Below are 21,695 nucleotides of genomic sequence, written 5' to 3'. Positions count from 1 at the left end.
ACACTGAACTCTCGGGAACGTATTCCACATAGAGACAAGAAGGATGATGATAATAATGCACTGAACTCTCGGGAACGTCTTCCACATAATATTTACATACAATTTAAGCCAAAGGCCAAGCGCTGGGACCTATGAGGTCATTCAGCGGTGAAACGAAAATTCAGAGTGAAAGGTTACAAAGGTGTAACAGGAGGACAACCACGCAGTTGTACTATGAAGCAACTGTTATAAGGGGGTGGAAAGCAAGGTGGAAGAAAGAACATGAAAGGAGGCACAGTAAAAGGAACGAAACGTGAGGTGCACTGACGGCCTACCCACCTCCGGGGTTCTTCCATTTAATGAAAACAATCGTCAGACCTACGTGTAAAAAAATGTTGCCCATCATCATCTGCTACATCATTATGAGGAGTATTAATAAGAATTAATATTATGGATGGCAGATATTTTCCTATTTTCATCACCTAAATAAAAGGTAACCACTTCCATGTAGAAAGTTAACCCCATAAATCAAATGAAACAAAAAAAGTCAGAAAAAAAATGTCAAATGGAAACAAAGAGAGGCAAAACTCATTCCAGATTATATTAGTGTCGAAGAATGAAAATGATAACACTTTTTTTCTTTCTCGCCCGTAGATTTATGTCACCTGTTTTGCATGCATTCATCGCGGTGAAATACGAGTCCGATTTTTTTCCCCTTTTTCCATTTTAAATTTTCTTGAAGGAGACATTAGGACCCAGCGCAAATGAGATCCTTCCGGGTAAAAGGGTCGGGTGGAGATGCAGAACGGAACAAAGAGAAAAACAGGAAATGGCGACAGTTAGCGGAGGACGAAAGGACGAGGGAGGAAGGAACATTCATTTTGGAGATCGCAAAGCCAACCTACTTTAAGGAATACCGTTCGAGTGTTTTTCCTAGGTACTCTCTCTCTCTCTTCCCTCCTCCTCCTCCTTTAGTAATCCTTACCTGGATGACATCAACATGATTAACGCCATGCCAGAGAAGGATGTCAAACAACGTTTTGTCTCTGTTTTTCCAATTAACTTGATATTTTTCTGTTTTTCGTGAGCTATCCAGAAAAATTTCACGAAAATATTGTAAGCTATGCCCGATTAGTTTGCAACTGTAGACGAGATTTGCATACCGTTATATCCTATTGAGATGGGCAAGAATGCAGCTAGGATCGTTGATCACAGCAGAAAGTAGAAAACATAAAAAAAAAAGAGTACTATCAGCGAAATAATACACATATCCTAAATCATGGTAAACTGGCCCTTTAATATTTTAACAACGTTTGTAAGTTTGACTCCTCTCAAAGCAAGTCTGTATCAACCATTGTTCAAGTACATATTGTAAGAGTTACTTATATTACATCAGATTCTACAATAATTATTTTACGCTTCTAAGAGAATTTCCCCTGTAGAATATAAATTTGTTTTAACATACAGTACGGTAATTTTCTGATAGATGGATAAATAAGGCATCATTTATATCACCATGTTTAGCTGGCCTCTCGTGTTCAATCTGACGCTGAAATACTGAACGACCTGATGCTCCTAGGCAAACGTCAGAGCAATCACTGCAAGGAATGCAATAATTCTCCTAAGTGCAATTAACTCTAGGAGAGCTCTTGACTTGAACCTTTTCTATTGCACTGGTATAATTACTAACTTCCTTGACACACAGGTGTCCCAAATTTTTCAATGTATTCTGTAGTCATCTTTATAATAAAGTTTCACTAAAGATGGCGTTACCATCCGACGGTGAATAGTAAAAAGAATTTGCTTCCTTTAAAATGATATTACTGAATGAACCAGGACAGGTAACTTAATGCCTGAAAAATAATAAGTTATAAAAAAAATTCTCCGGATTGCAGTTTTTATAGTCGTATTGAATCTGTTTCTAATTATATTTTCAAATACGAATGAGTTTTACCGATTTACTCAGTTTTCATGAGATGACATTCCCGGTATAATGCTTTATTCTACAAAGTCTTACAGAAATAAAAAAAATATCATTATGGGAAAATATCTCAATCCTCATTAGGAGACAAATCCTTTAACAACTGATAAAAAATCTCAAATATAGTAAGGAGAAGCAGACGGCAACTTCCAATATCTACGTACAATAAATCAATAAGAAAATATAAGATACAGATTGCAGAGTGAGGATAAACACTATATGGATAGTTAAATTATATGGATTACAATATAAATATACATTCTGTGATAAAGCCAAAGTAAAATATGTAACCAAAGGAAACAGTGATTAAATATCAAAGCAAGAAATTCCCTGTCCTTTTGCTACACTTACGCAATCATAGAATGTCTTTCTCCGATTCAATTTTTAATCACTTATTATATTTCATATTGTATCTCAGGAAAGGTACGAATTTTAATAACCAACATCTAGCAAATGAATAAAAGTTGAAGGTTTTCCCATAAAAACGTTTAATTCAATATAATCGCTGCTCTTAAACATATGCATAAATGCACTTACGTATATGGGAATCGCATGTGTGATATTAAACATATATATAAATGCATATTATATATATATGGGAATATATATATATATATATATATATATATATATATTAATATATATATATATATTATATATATATATATATATATATATATATATATATATATATATATATATATATATATATATATATATATATATATATATATAGAGAGAGAGAGAGAGAGAGAGAGAGAGAGAGAGAGAGAGAGAGAGAGAGAGAGATTCTTTAACAAGGAAAGGAAACGAAAATATTCTAGGACGCCAAGGACACACTCAAGTTGATTCTGAGCTTTCTGCAAAGGGCAGCGTGTCCTTTCGTTATTTTGCTATTTTAACAAACGAACGTTCTGACCTTTCTCAACCACTCGTTCTTTGTACAAGACTCCGCAGTCAATTCAGCGTTTTATTCAAAACTAAACTAAACAAGTAAAAAAGGCGCCAAAGTTTTCTATACAGCGTATAATATATACTGTATGAAACTCTCAGTCACGGCCATGAAACTCTCAGCAACGGCCCATGAAATTTTCAGCCACAGTCCGGTTGTGGCCTGTGCTGTTGGCACCAATAGTGGTCCCAGACGCACGATCATGGCTAACTTTAACATTAAATAAAAAAAAAACTAATGAGACTGGAGGGCTGCAATTTGGTATGTTTGATGATTGGAGGGTGGATGATCAACAAAACAATTTGCAGCCGTCTAGCCTCAGTAGTTTTTAGGATCTGAGGGCGGACGGACAGACAAAAAGCCATCTCAACAGTTTTCTTTTACAGAAACTAAAACGAGTCTTTTGTTCATTGCTACGTTAGGATCTAGTACATAGAACACGTGAACCCGTCAGTTTTGCTAATAATATCTGTGAGAATCTATGAAGGGTAGTAATGATAATTATTGTGTTTGTTGTTTCCTTTGAAAGTTGGCCTAAAGATTAAAGTCAGACTTGCTGTCATTTTGGACGAACCAATTATGTTTTCATTCCATGTGATATTTCATTTATTCAAACTATATTTATGAAAGTTAAGTGCTTAATACCCTTGCTCTGTCAGCGCTGATTTTCATTCAGCGCACAATTATATTTCGTTTTCAACTTAATTTTTCAGTATTGTATTTATAAGTTAATACGTGAAGAAATAAAATAAAATAAAGATTATTGTTGTAAAATCACTAGATATAACACATGATCGACAAACATGATATATTTCTTGAAATTTGACTATAATTACGGATGCAAATATTTATAACAATTACGTCTTAGCTTCAATGCACAAGTTCATTTGAATATGATGGTACAGACAATACCAAGTTCAATTACATCGACCTCTCTCTCTCTCTCTCTCTCTCTCTCTCTCTCTCTCTCTCTCTCTCTCTCTCTCTCTCTCTCTCTCAAAAAAAAAAAAAAAAAAAAAACTAATGTAAGAAAAAGCATGCAGTAAAAAAAACTCACCATGGATGCATTTGCTACAGATTTTTAAAGAAGCATTTTCGTTTGAAATTACAGCAACACAATTTCCACCGCTGACAGATGAATTTCATGAATGGTGGCAATTAATTGTGCTCAAAGGGCCCTAGTAACGCCCAGCTATCTCCACAAAAATTCATATTGGAATTGCTATTTCTATGGAGTTTCAAAGACAATTCTTATTTCTACAGCATTAATCAACGGAGGATCAGTCTTTTTCTTGAATATAATTTTCCAATTCTCATAACGCAATGAAAATGCAGAATCTGAAAGGCTGCTTGACTGCTGAATATTCATAGTTGAAACGTTAAAACTGCATAGCTTGATGAAAAATATACACTATATATTGAACAAGAGGTCTTCCTATAAGAGCAAAAGGCAAAATTTCAGTAAATATATAAATAAACAAATAAAAATACTGGAACAGCAATCCAATTTATCAGCACAAAGTTCGTCCAAAGATTTAATTTACTGCGAGTTGATAATTATAAGTGAACATCCTATATACTGATGATGACTCGCAGTAGTCGTTGACATTAGAATTAAACTTATTTTTACTTTGAAATATGGGGCCATTCGAAAGTTTCCAAAGTATAGGAACATTTTTGTTAGTTAACATCTGTTTTACTCTGATAATTTCACCATGAAAGGATGTCCGATAATTTTAATTTTAATATTTCCACCGGCTCTATGTTTAATGAAGTGCGACTTACATATTATTTTAGTGGACGCATATGTAAGATTAGCCTAGTTGTCCTGAAATTTTTTCATTAGACTGTTACGTAGTTGATATAACAAATAGATTTAAAAATGAGAAAGCTTTGTGGTTTGTTTTGTAACTCTTTAATATAAATCTATCATCAAAGTATCGCAGAGCGTATTTTAAGAGTTATTCTGAGATGAAAAACTCAGAAAGCAGAGACTATGTAATTGCAATAAAACAACTAATGCATTTTACACTCACTAATTCATATAATAAAGTATAGATGAACGGAGAAGGCAGGCAAATCAGCCAAGGTGATAAAATATACAGGGAGCAGGAGCAGGAACAAAGGTCGCCATGTTTGTTCCTGCTCCTGCTCCCTGTATAAAGTATAGATATATATAATACCTTACTCCAAATCCCACCCTTAACGTTTTGATCTAAACGCTTTAAAAGTTTTGTTATAAGTTCCGTCATGATGATAAACTCGCTACGAAGCTGACTCAGGCGGCTGCAGGAAATTGAAAACGAAAGTCAATATTAACTAAACTAGAAAGGTGGGATTATAAAATTACTAAGACTTGTTCAAGACCTTGTAAACATTTTGTTTGTGTCTGGGTAAGCATCTGCCCATTGATTGCAAATCAAGTGCTTAAAAAAATGTTAATTTTATATATATTATTTTGGTCTTTTGTAGATGTCTGTAAAAAACTGCAATGTGCTTAAAACTGTTAATTACCCTCCAATGAGAATGTTACAAATAAAATATCCATTAAGGAACACTGTCACATTTACTCACTTTGTGCTACATCTTGGTAGACAAAATTCTTACACCATTTCTAACAATAAAATATCATTGCTGTTATCATTAATGGCCAAGCTATATATTTTACACTTAAAAACCAAAAATAAGAAATCTTTCACCGCACAAGTCTTGGAATCTGAAGTGTATCCTTGTGTTGGTCTGTCTATCTATCTATTTACCTATCTATCTATCTATCTATATATATATATATATATATATATATATATATATATATATATATATATATATATATATATATATATATATATATATATATATATATATACACATACATACATGCATGCATATATATATATATATATATATATATATATACATATATATATATACATATATATATACACACACATATATACACATACATATATATATATATATATATATATATATATATATATATATATATATATATATATATTATATATAATATATATATACTTCAAATTTCAACTTATGCAGTGAAAATTTACTAACTTTGGATTTTACGTGTAAAATATATAGTTTGGTCTCTAATATTCGATTTAACCAATAACAACAGTTAGAAAATTTGAAATACTAACAACATTATATTTAACTATCACAAATGATACATGAATTTTATCTACCAAGACATAGTACAAAGTGAGTAAATGTGGCAGCGTTTCTTAATTGCCATTTCACTCAAATCATTTCAGGGGAGTTTAAAAATACTTTGCGTTTATATATATATATTAGTTTAAAATATATTATATTATATATATATATATATATATATATATATATATATATATATATATATATATATATATATATATATATATATATATAGCCTACTGTATGTATATATATTATACAATTTTATATATGTATATATATATATATATATATATATATATATATATATATATATATATATATATATATATATATATATATATATATATATATATATATAACCTTCAAAATAAAAACTTTAACAGTCTAACCCGGCACAAGCAAACAGTTAATCCAACAGTCTAACCTGACACAAGCTAACAGTTAATCCATTTACAAATTCTACAGTGATATATCTGAGACTGAATATATATTTTTTTTAGTAAAAATATGGAACAGGAAATTGCGAATGCAGAAAAAAAGTTAAACAGTTCTCATAAGAATTTCGCAATATGCTTGGCATACATCACCTGAATCTTGAGAAAATAAAATAATGAACTCAACTTCAAAAGTCCCAATATATATATTTTTATGACACTACTGCCTAATAAAACTGACAGCTCTGACTTGAACTCCCCCTGTAATGCTTGATATATTGGAATATCAAAAGAATTTCCCATTGAAAACGAAGCAATTTAAAAGGACGCGAGGAAACTGGAATTGGTTTCCCTGTGTTAAGAATGACTGGAGGAAGTGACAACTAATATTGTTTGATTGGACCATGTAAGATTTTTTTTTATTTCTGTGCCAATTGAAGCTTTCTTATTCAAAACAATAGGAGCCGGACTTATTATCTTCAAGTGGGTTTTTCTAAGCTAAATATAAAATATATATATATATATATATATATATATATATATATATATATATATATATATATATATATATATATATATATATATATATATATATATATATATATATATATGACAAATTCAATCTATGTGAGTACATGCTTGTAAACAGGTTTTGCAGATACCAGGTGAAAACCAAACATAGTGATTAACATGATTAATTTGCCTGATGCTCTTCATTCCACTTACAACGAGATTTTGGAACTTTATTCCTGGTAGTGTTATAACTGGCAGGGAACATATCTTCACGAAAAACTACTTGTCTTAAAATGTGTGTGTGTGTGAGTTCGTTTTTACAATATATACTATAGTAAATTTCTAATGTCAGAATTAAAACGACTTCGATTTCTATGCTCAGATTATTTTTTATATTCTATTTAAAGTCAATATTTCCCGTATATGGATTAAATAGGTTACAGAGCATCAGTCACAATATATATATATATATATATATATATATATATATATATATATATATATATATATATATATATATATATATATATTGTGACTGATGCTCTGTAACCTATTTAATCCATATACGTGAAATGTTGACTTTAAATAGAATATATATATATATATATATATATATATATATATATATATATATATATATTTATATATATATATATATATATATATATATATATATATATATATATATATATATATATACACAGTATATACATATAAGCACTAATCACCGTGAATCATTATGGATTTTTAATCTGTACTATGATACATGATATTTAAAATATACAAAAACAAGGGAAAAAAAAACGAAAAATCTATGATTTTATATCTTGGCTCGAAGAAAGATCTGGGTATTATTTGAACAAATATTTTATCTTAACGGAAACGATGAGTCAAAAATAGAAAAACGTTCTAATAGTCACTCAGTTCTTTTACCATAATTCCTATATAATTATTCATATTTTAAATCATGCTGAACAAAATGGACATTGAGGTCGAGGATCTTTATAAATATTTGTTCAAAGCCAGAAATGCCAAATTAAAAATAATCCCTAAAAATCAACTAAGATTTAGATAGGTGTCAAATTTTACGAGAATCCCACATCGTGACCTATTTTCCAATGACAAAAATTACGAGGACATATACAAAGTTTCTGAATAAACTAAGAGTGCGGAAGATCAGAGAAAAATTTTGAAAGAGGACAATCATCTATTATTTTTATCAGCATCATATCAGGTTCGTTATGTACCCAAAAGGATTAAACTCTGTGATATAAAAGATATAACAAGAAAAGATAAACTCGAATTTAATGAATGTTCTGTTAAAATGAATACTGAGTTAGTAATAACTGGCAATATATATAAGTATGTATGTATGTATATATATACATATACACACACACACACATACACATATATATATATATATATATATATAGGCTACTATAGTTTGTGTTCTTGAATCCAGACGCAGATCAGAGCCCCTTGCATATATATTTGATATGCAATATATTTGGGGTTTTCTCGAAAATTAAATGTATGGGTTTTAGCCTTGGGGACCCTTACATTTTATATATATACACAGACACACACACACTCACACACACATATATATACACATTTATATAATTTAATATATATATATATATATATATATATATATATATATATATATATATATATATATATATATATATATATATATATTGTATACATATGGCAATAATGAGCACATGAGCACGTGTTTCACAGAAATAAATTTCTGACTCACACCAGGAACGAACCTCGGGGTCCCGAGTGAATTTCCAAGACTGGTGGCGACTAACCTACCAAGGTATTAAAAAGTTGGAACCAAAATATTCGGTACCTGAGGTTTTTCCTGGGTAGGCTTCTGAATCCTAACATCCTATCGAATTTTACCCAGCTTTCCGACCCATCAGCGAGTCAGTCGCTAATATTTCATTCAAACTGCCCCTTCCCGGTGAGGTATGATGGAAATAATGAATAATTTGCCACCTGTTTTTCAAAAACAAATTTTCGACTCACACCTGGAATGGTATGCATATTTATGTATATATATATATATATATATATATATATATATATATATATATATATATATATATATATATATATATATATATATATATATATATATATATATTCTGCTGTTCGCCCCCTCTGCATTATTTTAATAAGGATGTTCTTCTAACAAAGACAGGACAGCGTCTCTGTCGAAGCTAAGCGGGCAGGGGTAGGCTTTGTTTTTGAAAAAATAACCACTGTTAGTAGCTGATGGGTTAGCATTAAGGGGCCTAACCCACAGGGAGGGTTTTACCAAGTCACCTCTAGCGAAGGTGGACTTAAGCTTCCTTTTTCTCTGTCCTATGCATTCGGCGATGTCTCTGTCAACTTTTCAGAATGCCCGGGGCTATGGACAAACATTTGGACAACCAGCTTTGCCCTACGCTGACCCGAATGATGCCAACAGGGAGAGATTGACTTTCGGACGGAGAGCACGCGTCGCGCCTAGGCTAACTTTATCCTTTGTTCCTCCTCCTGTCTTGTTTACTGGTGCATCGACAATACCCAACTTTTTTTCAAGAATTCGTATCGTCATTTGAAGTGGGCAAGCAAACCACGTAAACAGTAAGTCTGAAAATTGACGAGTATCTGCTGTCTGCTAGTCGTCTTCCACTGTACTTCAACCTTTTCCATTGTTTCCCCTTCAGCCACCATTTACAAGAGAACCTGGTATAATCATATTCTTTTATAAAGTTTAATGTATAAATAATTAATATTGTCTAGTGAAACTGCATAAGCTATTCCTGTGCAGTAAGTAAGAATTCTGGAAAGTTAAGTGTAAGTAAAGGTACAAGCAAGCCTTGAATCCTAGCCCATTGTTTCGAAGAGAAATAGCCTTCCTAGTACGAAAACCGCATACGATATCTACTAGTACAGACATTCGTTGCATTATATTTTTTTCTTACGGGAGCAGGGAAAATTGACTGTGTCCGACATTAATGAAAAGTTCATGTTATTTCCTCGCTATCACTGCACATTCTTTCTTTGTCGGGACTAAGTGGGGAGTAAAGGGGTTTGATGTAATTCATTTGTTACAGAGCAATCCATTATCCCATATGTAATTTTTGACTGGCGACCTAATCCAATTAAGTAATTGTCTGTCTTTGAGGGTAATTTCAACTTCAATTGACAGTTTACGTGTGCCTCTGGCGAAGCATGGCTACAAAAAATACAGTATATAATCAATTAAAAATACTCATCTGCCAAATCCCACACGTAACACTGGGGACCTTGCCATGATAATCTAATTAATTTAGAGATAAAAGAATTGGGAATAAAATTAATTGCACATATATAGAGAAAGTATATAATATAACTCATATATATAAGTATATATATATATATATATATATATATATATATATATATATATATATATATATATATATATATATATATATATATATATATATATATATATATATATATATATATATAATATATATATATATACATACATACATATATATATATAGTATATATACATATATATATATACATTACAATATATATATTATATTATATTATATATATATATATATATATATATATATATATATATATATATGAGATTCCAGAGCGTCAGCAATTCGTCCGCAAAAGTCATAATGAAATTGGTACCCGCGGTTAAAACCTAGCGCCCAACCTACCAGCGAATTATACCCAACTTCCCGACCCAGCATCGTGAGAATTGCCAACATTTCATTCGACTTACCCCTGTTATCATGAGATATGATGGATATAAACACATGGGAACGTGTTTCACAGAAGCAAATTTCTGACTCACATCGGGACCAAACCCTGGTCTCACTTGAAAGACCAGGGTTCGGTCTCAACGCGAGTCATAAATATATATATATATATATATATATATATATATATATATATATATATATATATATAGATTACATATAGTCATTGGCTATATATACACACACTCTACGTATATACATATACAATGTGTATATATATAGCCTATATATCTATATCTTTCTATATATATATATATATATATATATAGATATATAAAAATATATATTGAGATATATATATACTGATAGATAGATGGATAAAAATAGATGTGATTGAGACATATACTGTATATATGTAGACATAATTGTGTTTTTGTGTTTATATATATATATATGTATATATATATATATATATATATATATATATATATATATATATATATTTCACGTCTGATAAATCTTGATAAAATGGATAAAAGGAGGTTCCACATACTGTATATCTAACATACAATAAGAGTTTTGCTAATCCTGTAAAAAATAATTTTTAAGAAAATAAATGTGAAAAAAATATTGTATTTGAATTGCTAAAGCTTATTTACTTCTGGATAAAAATAATTTTTCCTTATTCAAAACAATAGACATATTGAAGGGTATACTGTAAAAAGGGATCCCTATAATTCCTGCATTTCCATTTTCTATACCATTCGTGTCTGGTTGTACTGTACACGACAATACAGCACTTCAAAAACTACTAGTAAAAAAAAAAAAGCGCTGAAAAACCATGAAACAATTATCTAATATCTAGAGATCTTCAAACAACCCTCAATATAGACTTCAGCTATTTACAGATAAGAAGCAAAAAGAATACGGTCTCTATCGTAAAAAAAGTATGCATCCCTAGACATTCGAAGTTAAGATACGTAAATTACGAGAAAAACTCACTTTCCTAGTCGGTTGCATTTCATCTGTCCAACCACGGGTGAAGATGTGGCAATGCGCATGGGTAACACGTGATTGGCTGCCAATCAACGTTTCCGATATCGTTGGCCAATTATGATAAAATTATCAAACTATTTCTCCAATAATGCATTTGAATGTTTATATGGGCAAAGAAACCTAGCCCATTCTGATATAAACCATAAGCTCGTCGATTTGCATCCATAATATAACAACATAAGCAAAGGAAAGACGAGATTATATCACAAACGATCGATATGCTTTCATGTAACTGTCACCGCACCAGTACCGCCTACACAACACACAGGCCTATGCTCAAAAACTATTCAAGCTACAAGATTTTCTACCTATTAAAATTGATTCTAAGGACAGTTTCATTACTTTTATATGAAAAAAACTTTATCATGATAAAAAACGTAATATCTACGTCCGTAAACGGAAACATAACCTTAAATATTCTTTACCGCTACAACATGAAGCATGGACCAATCAAGCCTAGGTCTATGCTACTGATTCGCCAGGTATTGTATTTTACTGGCCTTCTTTTAAGCCCACATTCATTTCATTTCAGTCAAAATTACTTTTTTCCATTGTAACTTCTACCTTTCCATTCAATCTAATTATCGTTCCAATACCAAACAATGAAAAAAACTGTATGCCTAGGCTATCCTTTGCCAACACCAACAGGATGACCAGAACTGCATGGGATTTGAAATTTTTATGGGTTAAGTTATTTAGCAAAATAGTCCCGAAAGTGCACAAGCACTGAGCTATTGTAATGCTTTGTATGCCTAATTTTTTTTTTTAAATATGCAGAGTATTTTGAAAAGAAAATCACAATACCATTGCTATCATGTCATGTTATAACTGAGATTTCCTGCCAATACAGCAGTGGCTGTTCCATTCACCTCCCAAGAGCCCTAGACAGCTTATACAACAATATTTCTTGCTTATTTTGAATACTAACCTACTCGTGTAATTTACATGCAAGAAATGATCAAAATGTATACCTCTTATTCGCACTCACATTGCCAGACATCTTTCTATGAACATACGAGAAAAACAATAATTGTTTAAAGTCCATCGTTCGCTTGCGTTTGATCTGAGTAAACACAGTTACTAGATCGTCATGCTTACGCTTCCAATGCTGTATTACAGACATAAATCGGCATGTTTATGATCTAACTGGGAAGGTGTAAGGGCTGTTTGTATAGGCCTATATAGGCATCCAGATGTATTACTGAAGAAACATTTTCAACCTTTGCCACAGTACGCCAGAGATATCGGAAACACTGATTTCAGACATTCGAGAGCTAGCTAAGCATGCCACATCTGCCTAAAACCTATAGCCTATCAAAACTGAAAAGACATGCCATTTGCTGAACAAGGCTCTCAATATCATAACTGCTTCGACCGGGACTGGTTCCTCATACATAAATAGACATAACCTTTCCTATAATGCTAGGTCTTGACCTAACCACATCTTACCTACCTAACCTAACTTAGGGCGACGTGCCCTGACCTGGCCGAGAGGGCTTCGCCCCCCCCCCTGTACCCCATAAAAAAGCCGTAACCTGTCCTGGTCGGCGACTGGCGGGAATCAGGCCGCACAACTAAAGTAAATTTACCTTGAATAATGATTTAACGAACTATTGTTGATCGCGATTTGGATGAACTTCACTGGGCTCAAGCTTACCTTGATATCTTTCTTGCGTTTTTGCTTGGCGGCCAATCTTCCTAAATGGGCCACTTCTATTACGCCCCACGTGATTCTTTGGTCTAGGCATGTTAATGCTACCGTAAATATTGATTATAACCGATGTTCACGACATTACACGTAAAAAATCAACCAAAATAACGCCGTTTCTCAAGTCAAGGATTTCACACAACACATGTAAACAAACACTGACACTGGGGGTGCGATATAAAAGTATGAAATGCAAGGAGGACAAAAGAGGGGTATGAAACGTTCTGCGGACAAACTCTCACGGGTAGAACAAGAACTAGTCCAAAAATAACGAAAGTTTACACCAAAACCCTCAGATGAGGACATTCCGATCTCTCCAGTTTTCACAGTTGTCAGCAGCAGCTGTGTGACATTTAAATAACCAACGGTAGTTGAACTTACGGCCGCGCGGACGTGCCAAACTCCAAAACCCACCCAGCAGAAGTTCAAGTTATTTTATTTATATGCATTTTGACGATAAATACCGGAAAAGAAATTGTTGTGTGTGTGTGTGTGTGTATATATATATATATATATATATATATATATATATATATATATATATATATATATATATATATATATATTGATATATGTGTGTGCGTGCGTGTGTGCAAAAATGATGTATAAAGCCGCGTCCACACTTGTTGCATTTCCTCGTATCTTATCATAGCTGCGTATCACCTAATGATATGATACGGTGCAACAAGGTACTGTACCCACTTGTTGCGTATCCGCGTGCTGTATCATCGTTCCGTGGTGCAACAGTATCATCCAGTTTCTTCCTGACCGTAGCCATTGGTGTAAATGTGCAGTTGGCTGCAGCCACGTTTATTTTTATTCATGAACATCATACCAGTAAAAGGAAAAAGAAGGTCACGGAGTATGACATCCTCTTTACTCCAGTCCATTTATTTTAGTACCTAGATAGTTCTTCACACTAAAAATACATACATATATATATATATATATATATATATATATATATATATATATATATATATATATATATATATATATATATATATATATATATATACATATATACACACACACACACACACACACGGGCAGCCGTCACACATTCAGCTACAACTATACTCGTGGTCGTCGCTACAACAAGACTGAGCGTGCAAGGGAACGATGCAACGCTTCCCGTCCACACGGAGGGTAGATGCGTTGAGTATCATTCCTTTGATGTGACGTCAAAAGACCAACAAATGGTGGATAGAGCCCGTTGCGTATCTTTGTATCATATTTTGATACGCAACGGTGCAACGCTTTTCCGTCCACACTGCTACGCAACGATGATACGATACGTGGAAATGCAATACGTGCGGACGCGGCTTAAGATGCGTTAGTCATAGAACCAGAGAGAAGTTATTTGAGAAGTATTTCAAAATATTTCTTTTTTTTTTTTTTGCTTAAAATAGTAACAATATCGAAAGCTGATGAAGACTGACAACCCTCATTAAAATAATATAAAAATATTAATCTTTACATTACCGTCCTATAGTTTATCCAGTTTAGGAAAGTATAACCTATGAAAATCAAGTATTTTGAGCTTGAAAACTTGAATTTGAAATTCTAGCACTGAATGAAAGCGGAACTTCAACCGAAAATTCTTTGACATTTCCCATTCTATTTCAGAAATATTGGAAATCACGATGGATGATGAAAGATGGAATAAACCAATAACGCTCTTGATATTCGTCTGTATAATTCGGATTCTCGTTGTTATCAAATATTTAAACGAAGTGCAGTATTAAATATCGCTGGTTTATCTTAACTTTTACTGCGGGTAGGTGGGGTTGGGGGGAGTCTTCCCCTTTTCTGAAATGAAAGTAGTTTTTATTATTCTCTAATACAAAAATTTCTGTGTAATATTTTACAAGGGAAGTGACATGGAATAAGAAGATACACAAAAATTACTTATCTACACTTTTTTTTTTTTTTTACTTTATTCACAGCTTTTTATTTTTTTGATTGAAGAACATGAAAAGTAACGGGTGGAATTAGGTAATGTCATCCGTTGCTTCTCATGGTCGTCGATTAAAAAAAAAATGAATAAAAAAGGCTGAGTAGAGAAATAAGGAAATAAAATAATCTACCTTAATTCTTCCTCATTTCCCTTTCTCGACAGCTTCTCTCTGACTGTTCTTATGGATATATGAATTAAATTGTTGTTTATGAGTGTTTTAATTTTTTTATCATATATATATGTGTATATATATATATATATGCATATACCTATCGTTTTTATTTTTTCATATATCAGCATTCGTTCCTGAGGAACTTGCCATGAAAATCTGTAGCCAGTTTGATGTAAGGTACAACACATTAATAATAATAATAATAATAATAATAATAATAATAATAATAATAATAATAATAATAATAATAATAATAATAATACCATTTCCACAAACTATTCCTTTCATCGTTCCTTTCCTCATTCCCCGAACCTTTCCATGTGTCGATATAGAAGAGTTGCTGATTTGTCAATATATTATTGATTTTTTTTTTAAATATTGACCTCCAATAACATCCTACCCCGATATTTAAAAAGTTTCAATTGACTGATCCGTAACCTGATAAATTCCCACTAACCAATTAGTTTTCCCTTTCATGAATTTGTGCTCTCTCTCTCTCTCTCTCTTATTCCATTCTAAGCAAAATTAATTCTCAAAAGTTTTAATCACTGAAGGGTAATGCAAGTATACTTCTTATACTTGCATAAAGCAACACCACAGAAGAACTATTTGAGTAGTTAGGAAATAGATAATCATTAATCCCGTGCGTAGTTTCCCTTTCAAGATTTTATGCTCTCTCTCTCTCTCTCTCTCATTCCAGTCTAAGGAAAACCAGTTATCAAAAACTGAAATTATCGAAGGGAAGTGCTTATAATTACGTGTACGAGAACATACTTCGAATTCTGGTATAAAACAACACAAGAATTATTTAATGAAATAGGAAATAGATAATTATTTATTTTGTACATAGTGCACACACACACACACACACACACACACACACACACACACACACATATATATATATATATATATATATATATATATATATATATATATATATATATATATATATATATATATATATTATTCTACTTTATTGATAACCCTTCATAAACTAAAAAAAAGCAGTAACTTGATTTGAAATCGGTATGCTCAGCCTAAACGTGTTTTTAGTCAATATAACTCAGTAAAAATAACGTTTTGATCATATTTGTCACATTTCATATGAGACGGAATGATGGCGGAGCGAATCAACGCATCATGATTGTTCCATAATCCTAACGGGATTTTGAAAGCAGCAAGGAAAAAGACAAATACTTATTCCATGATGACAATATTAACTTAACAACTTTGACTTAACCCTCTGTTGTAAGTGGCCGACAAATTGAAATGTCAGAAAAATATTAGGTATAAATTAACAAAAAGAGGAAATGAACATCGCGTTCCCCGTATTACTATAATTGAAGGAGGTTGCACGTCATATCCTTCGAGTGGCTCATCCAGATTATTTTACTTTGTGTAGCCAGCGAAAGTTATTAATTCAAATGATTACAGCAGACCTCATCACGTAACAATGAAATATAACTCTATATTTTTGGTATGTGTTAAATCTTGCCAATATGAGCTTATTTGAATTTATTTTTCCCAGTGTTAGTGAAGGGCTGCCTGTAAATAATAACGTAAAAAAAAACAAGCAAAATAGCTTACATACATTACCTATGACCTGAGATCTTTTATTTGCTTCACTATAAAAATTAAAATGTTGTCCCTGGCCGTGTTACTGATATGCTATATTTAGGAGCAATTACATCTAATGCACTTCACTGGGTGCACTGCAGGTATTACTAAAGGTTCTTTGCTGAGTCACTTCGGCCCCGAGTTGCACCCCCTTTCATTCCTTTTACTGTACCTCCTTTCATAATATCTTTCTTCCGTCTTGCTATCCACCCTCTCCTAACAACTATTTCAAAGTACAACTGAGAGGTTTTCCTCCTGTAACACCTTTACAACGTACCTGATCTCAATTTTCTTTCCAGCGCTGAATGACTTCAAAGGTCCCAGTGCTTGGCCTTTGGCCTAAACTCCATATTCCATTCCATTCCAGTATCAGCTGACATCCTGTGGACACCAAATAAGTTGGAAGACCCAACTCTTCTTGGAACAGTGAGATGGGATGCTGCAAATACGTGGAGACTTGTAGAAGGAAAAGCACAGGAGAGACGTGAATTTCGGATTTCTCATTAGTTCTTTGCATCGAAAGACAATGGAAAACTAATTTCACAGTAGAAATGTGAAGAACCTCTTTTTATGATAGGTTTGGGATAAGACGCGTGAGACTTATAAATTCATTTCCATTCGGAATACTCCCTTAATGCATTACTCGTTATTTGAGCTCCTTTGTAGAATGTGGAGCTTAAAGAACGTGATTTCAAGAAGAAAGAAAAAATCATATTAATCACAATAAACAGACCCCATAAAAACATCAGCCTTTCCTAACATCATGCCAGTATGAAGGATAAAACATAAACAAGTAAAGACCGGAAACAAATTTGCAAAAATAGTGGCAGAACATAAAATTAGCAGCCAAAAATAAATCTTGCTGATGTATGCTATGGATATATCCTAACCGTACACTTCCCAAACCTAACCTTAGTTAGGGCAAAGAATCACACCTGGAAGACTCCCCAAATCTTGAGAAAACTGTGCTAGTACTAATTACATGAATATCTCATCAGCTGACCTACCATTACCTAACCTGAACTGGTATTCCACGTCTTACCTGGCAGGTACCGCCAACCCTACCCTTGTGGCAGTGGTTCTTAAGTCTAAGGAATACTTTTATATACCTTTAAGCTTATATACAGACTGCTGACAAATTTCAAAGAAACTTCAAGATGAAAGACATTCCAAAAGACGCAGTGCTCGGGCTGGACCTGTTTCACCTCACTTCAGATCAAGCAGAATTTGTCAAATGAAAACTTAGTAACTTACTGCAGCTCTTGCTCATGATTGCCATTTCATGCTTCTGTTAAAATTCAACTGTTATTTAGAAGAACTGGGTATTGGAGTTAAACGGTCTATTATTTTTTTCCGGTGTAAAATAAGTGAAGATGAAGGATTCGGAATAACTTTAATATATTTAACATGCAGAGATAAAGATGGAAATACAATTTATTACTACTTATTTAGGGTATATGTAATGTATGGCGTTAATTATTGGATCTGCAGACTATGAACAATTGTAAGCGTTAAGAACACTCGTTCGAATAAGTTGCTTGTCTTGTTTGCTAAAAGAAAAAAAATTTACTCTCCTTGACCATCATCCAAAAATTTCCTATAGAACTCCAAAATGATCTGACAGCCTCTTGCTTATATTGCGAGAAAAAGAAATGGCTTCATGACTACTGGACCTCCTTCCATATTCTCTTTCTTCCATCGTCTTTCCACCCTCTCCAAATAATTATTCATAGTGCAACTGCGAGGTTTTCCTCCTGTTACACCTTTCAAACCCTTTACTGTCCATTTCCGTTTCAGGGCTGAATGACTTCAGCATAGGTCCCAGTGCTTGGCCTTTGGCCTAAATCCTTTATTCAGTTAAATGACTTATGAGTGATTTAGAATTTTTTTAGCAGATTTTGCGAAAACTCCACTAGAATTATTAAGTGGTCTCTAAACGATAGATTAATCAATGATGTGTTTGTAAAAATAACCACTAAAAAAAAAACCATCAATTGTTAACTAAGGAAGAAACTATAATAAAGAGTGAAATATGCATAGCGACCTATGCAAGGGGTGTGTGCTGCAAGTATAACCGCAGAAATAAATGTTGGAAAATGTCATGGAAATATCACTTCACAAGAGGGCAACACTTCTTAAGTACTAGAGAAGTAATGTTTGTATGTTTGTGCGGTGTTTCTGAGAGAAGAATACGCTGACAGACTTAGGGCTCTGTTGAAAATGCATTATAATCCACTGATCTTCTTACTGAAGGCTAAAAAGTCTGAGATTAGGGCAGCTAGACAAAAAAAAAATGTCGAATACCGGTCAGAGGAGGCAATGTGTAAAAGGTAATCTTTCATCCTATGACACAGATTATGTTTGCAGCTTAATCTTGCCATCTATTTTATTACACCTTTGTGATACGTCAAAGAGTCCGTTGTAAGAATTGTTAAAAAGTTGTCAATATGTTTATCTGCACTTGAGAAAGTAAATAGTTTTGATAAGTTCTTCATTGTTTATGGCTATGTCTTTCATCCATGGAGACTCATAAGCAGGTTTACCTCATAATGACAGCTGATTCTTTTTATTACATTTGACTCTTTGGAATTAAATTATTCTATTTTCAATATTTTTCGCCATGAGATTCAAGCCTCATTACGTATTTAGCAGAGTGGCAATGCAAGTAAACTTGGAAAACTGGACCAATATGTTTGATACCTCCCAAGTGTAAGGAAAAAATAGCCTCTTTCGAGGCTATGAAGTAAGAAAAAAAAAAAAAAAACTGGTAAAGCCCTGTTCCTTGGGTAACCAAAATGCATGCCAATTGATATTCTTCGCCTTTTGGTGTCAACCATTTCTGTGGCATGGAATATGCAGGTAAGCAAAATAAGGGCAAGGAAGGTTAGACAAAAATCAAGTATCAGTTCAATGCTTGAAGGAAGTCAAGTATGCATAACAAGGCATTGGTATAAAATGAAGCTTCTTATGAAATTGTCCCTCAGGGAACAGCTCCTACGCAAGTATACTTTTCGCCAAAATTTACCGTTAGTGAGTTTAACTAAAATGGATAAATTACCTCCTTGCAAGGTAGTTCATTTTTTTTTATTTCTAGAGTTCGGTAGATAACATAATGCAGAAGACACGCAAGATCGTAGCTAAAATTGAGGTTATTTGAAACAGAGAGAGAGAGAGAGAGAGAGAGAGAGAGAGAGAGAGAGAGAGAGAGAGAGATCAATAAGGAGAAAAATCAGAAACATCATCAATAACGTGTGGCAGTGAGGAAGAATAAGAGTATAAAAGGAAGAAATGATTACATAACAAAATAAAACAAACATATCCAGATATTTTGCTATCAAATATCTTAACAGAACAGACGTTATACTGTTCTTCCTCCAAAATTCCAAAATATCAGAAATGTTAACTAAATCTTCAGTTGAAATATATAAGGGCAGTCTGACATTTCAATACATGTACACATACCACCTCCTAGAGAGAGAGAGAGAGAGAGAGAGAGAGAGAGAGAGAGAGAGAGAGAGAGAGAGAGAGAGAGAGAGAGAGAGAGAAATTATGTGCTGTAAAATACTGCAAGAAGTAATACAATGAGTAGTGTATTAAAAGGAAAATTGTAGACAGCTGAACACTTGTCCATGTATGCAAAGGCTGGGTGAATTACAATGGTTTTTTTACCAGATTTTTTTCAATCTTACGTCACCAAGTAACCTTCTTTACGTGCTATAAAAAAGCGCATCTCTTGACATTCAGGAGGAGTTTTAAACATTTAAGCGCTTAGTCAAGCCTTCATTTTTTTTTTTTTTTTTTTTTTTGCGGTCGGTCGCCCTATAGAGGGATCACTCTATGAGCAATTTGTTATGCACTCAGACAGATACACACACAAAACACACACACATACATATATACAGTATATATATATATATATATATATATATATATATATATATATATATATATATATATACATACTTTGCAGTATATATATACAGTATACATATATATACATAAATATATATATATACATATATATATATATATATATATATATATATATATATATATATATATATATATATATATATATATATATATATATATATATATATATATATATATATATATATATGATAAGAAAACATGTCCACCTTATCCTTACATGCTATAAAAAAAGCGCATCTCTTACATTCAGGAGGAGTTTTAAACATTAAAGCGCTTAGTCAAGCCTTTATTTTTATTTATTTTTTTTTTGCGGTCTGTTGACATTCAGGATCAGTTTTGAACAATTTGTTATGTACTCAGACAGATAAACACACAAACACTATATATTTTATTTATTTATATTTTTGCGGTCTATAAATATATATATATATATATAT

The 21,695-nt window shown here is 32.4% G+C and overlaps 1 long non-coding RNA gene across 1 annotated transcript in view; it reads right to left on the bottom strand.

The window, feature by feature from the left end:
* Positions 1-13,747, bottom strand: part of LOC136849150 (uncharacterized) — a 168,294-nt gene extending 154,547 nt beyond the window's left edge. Inside the window, exon 1 of the long non-coding RNA XR_010856244.1 lies at positions 13,523-13,747. This is a non-coding gene — a long non-coding RNA (uncharacterized lncRNA). The remainder of the gene's footprint in view (positions 1-13,522) is intronic.
* Positions 13,748-21,695: the final 7,948 nt, after the last annotated feature.

Source organism: Macrobrachium rosenbergii, chromosome 20 (genome assembly GCF_040412425.1).
Source record: "Macrobrachium rosenbergii isolate ZJJX-2024 chromosome 20, ASM4041242v1, whole genome shotgun sequence".
Lineage (NCBI taxonomy): Eukaryota > Metazoa > Arthropoda > Malacostraca > Decapoda > Palaemonidae > Macrobrachium > Macrobrachium rosenbergii.
This window is presented reverse-complemented; position numbering and strand designations above follow the sequence as displayed.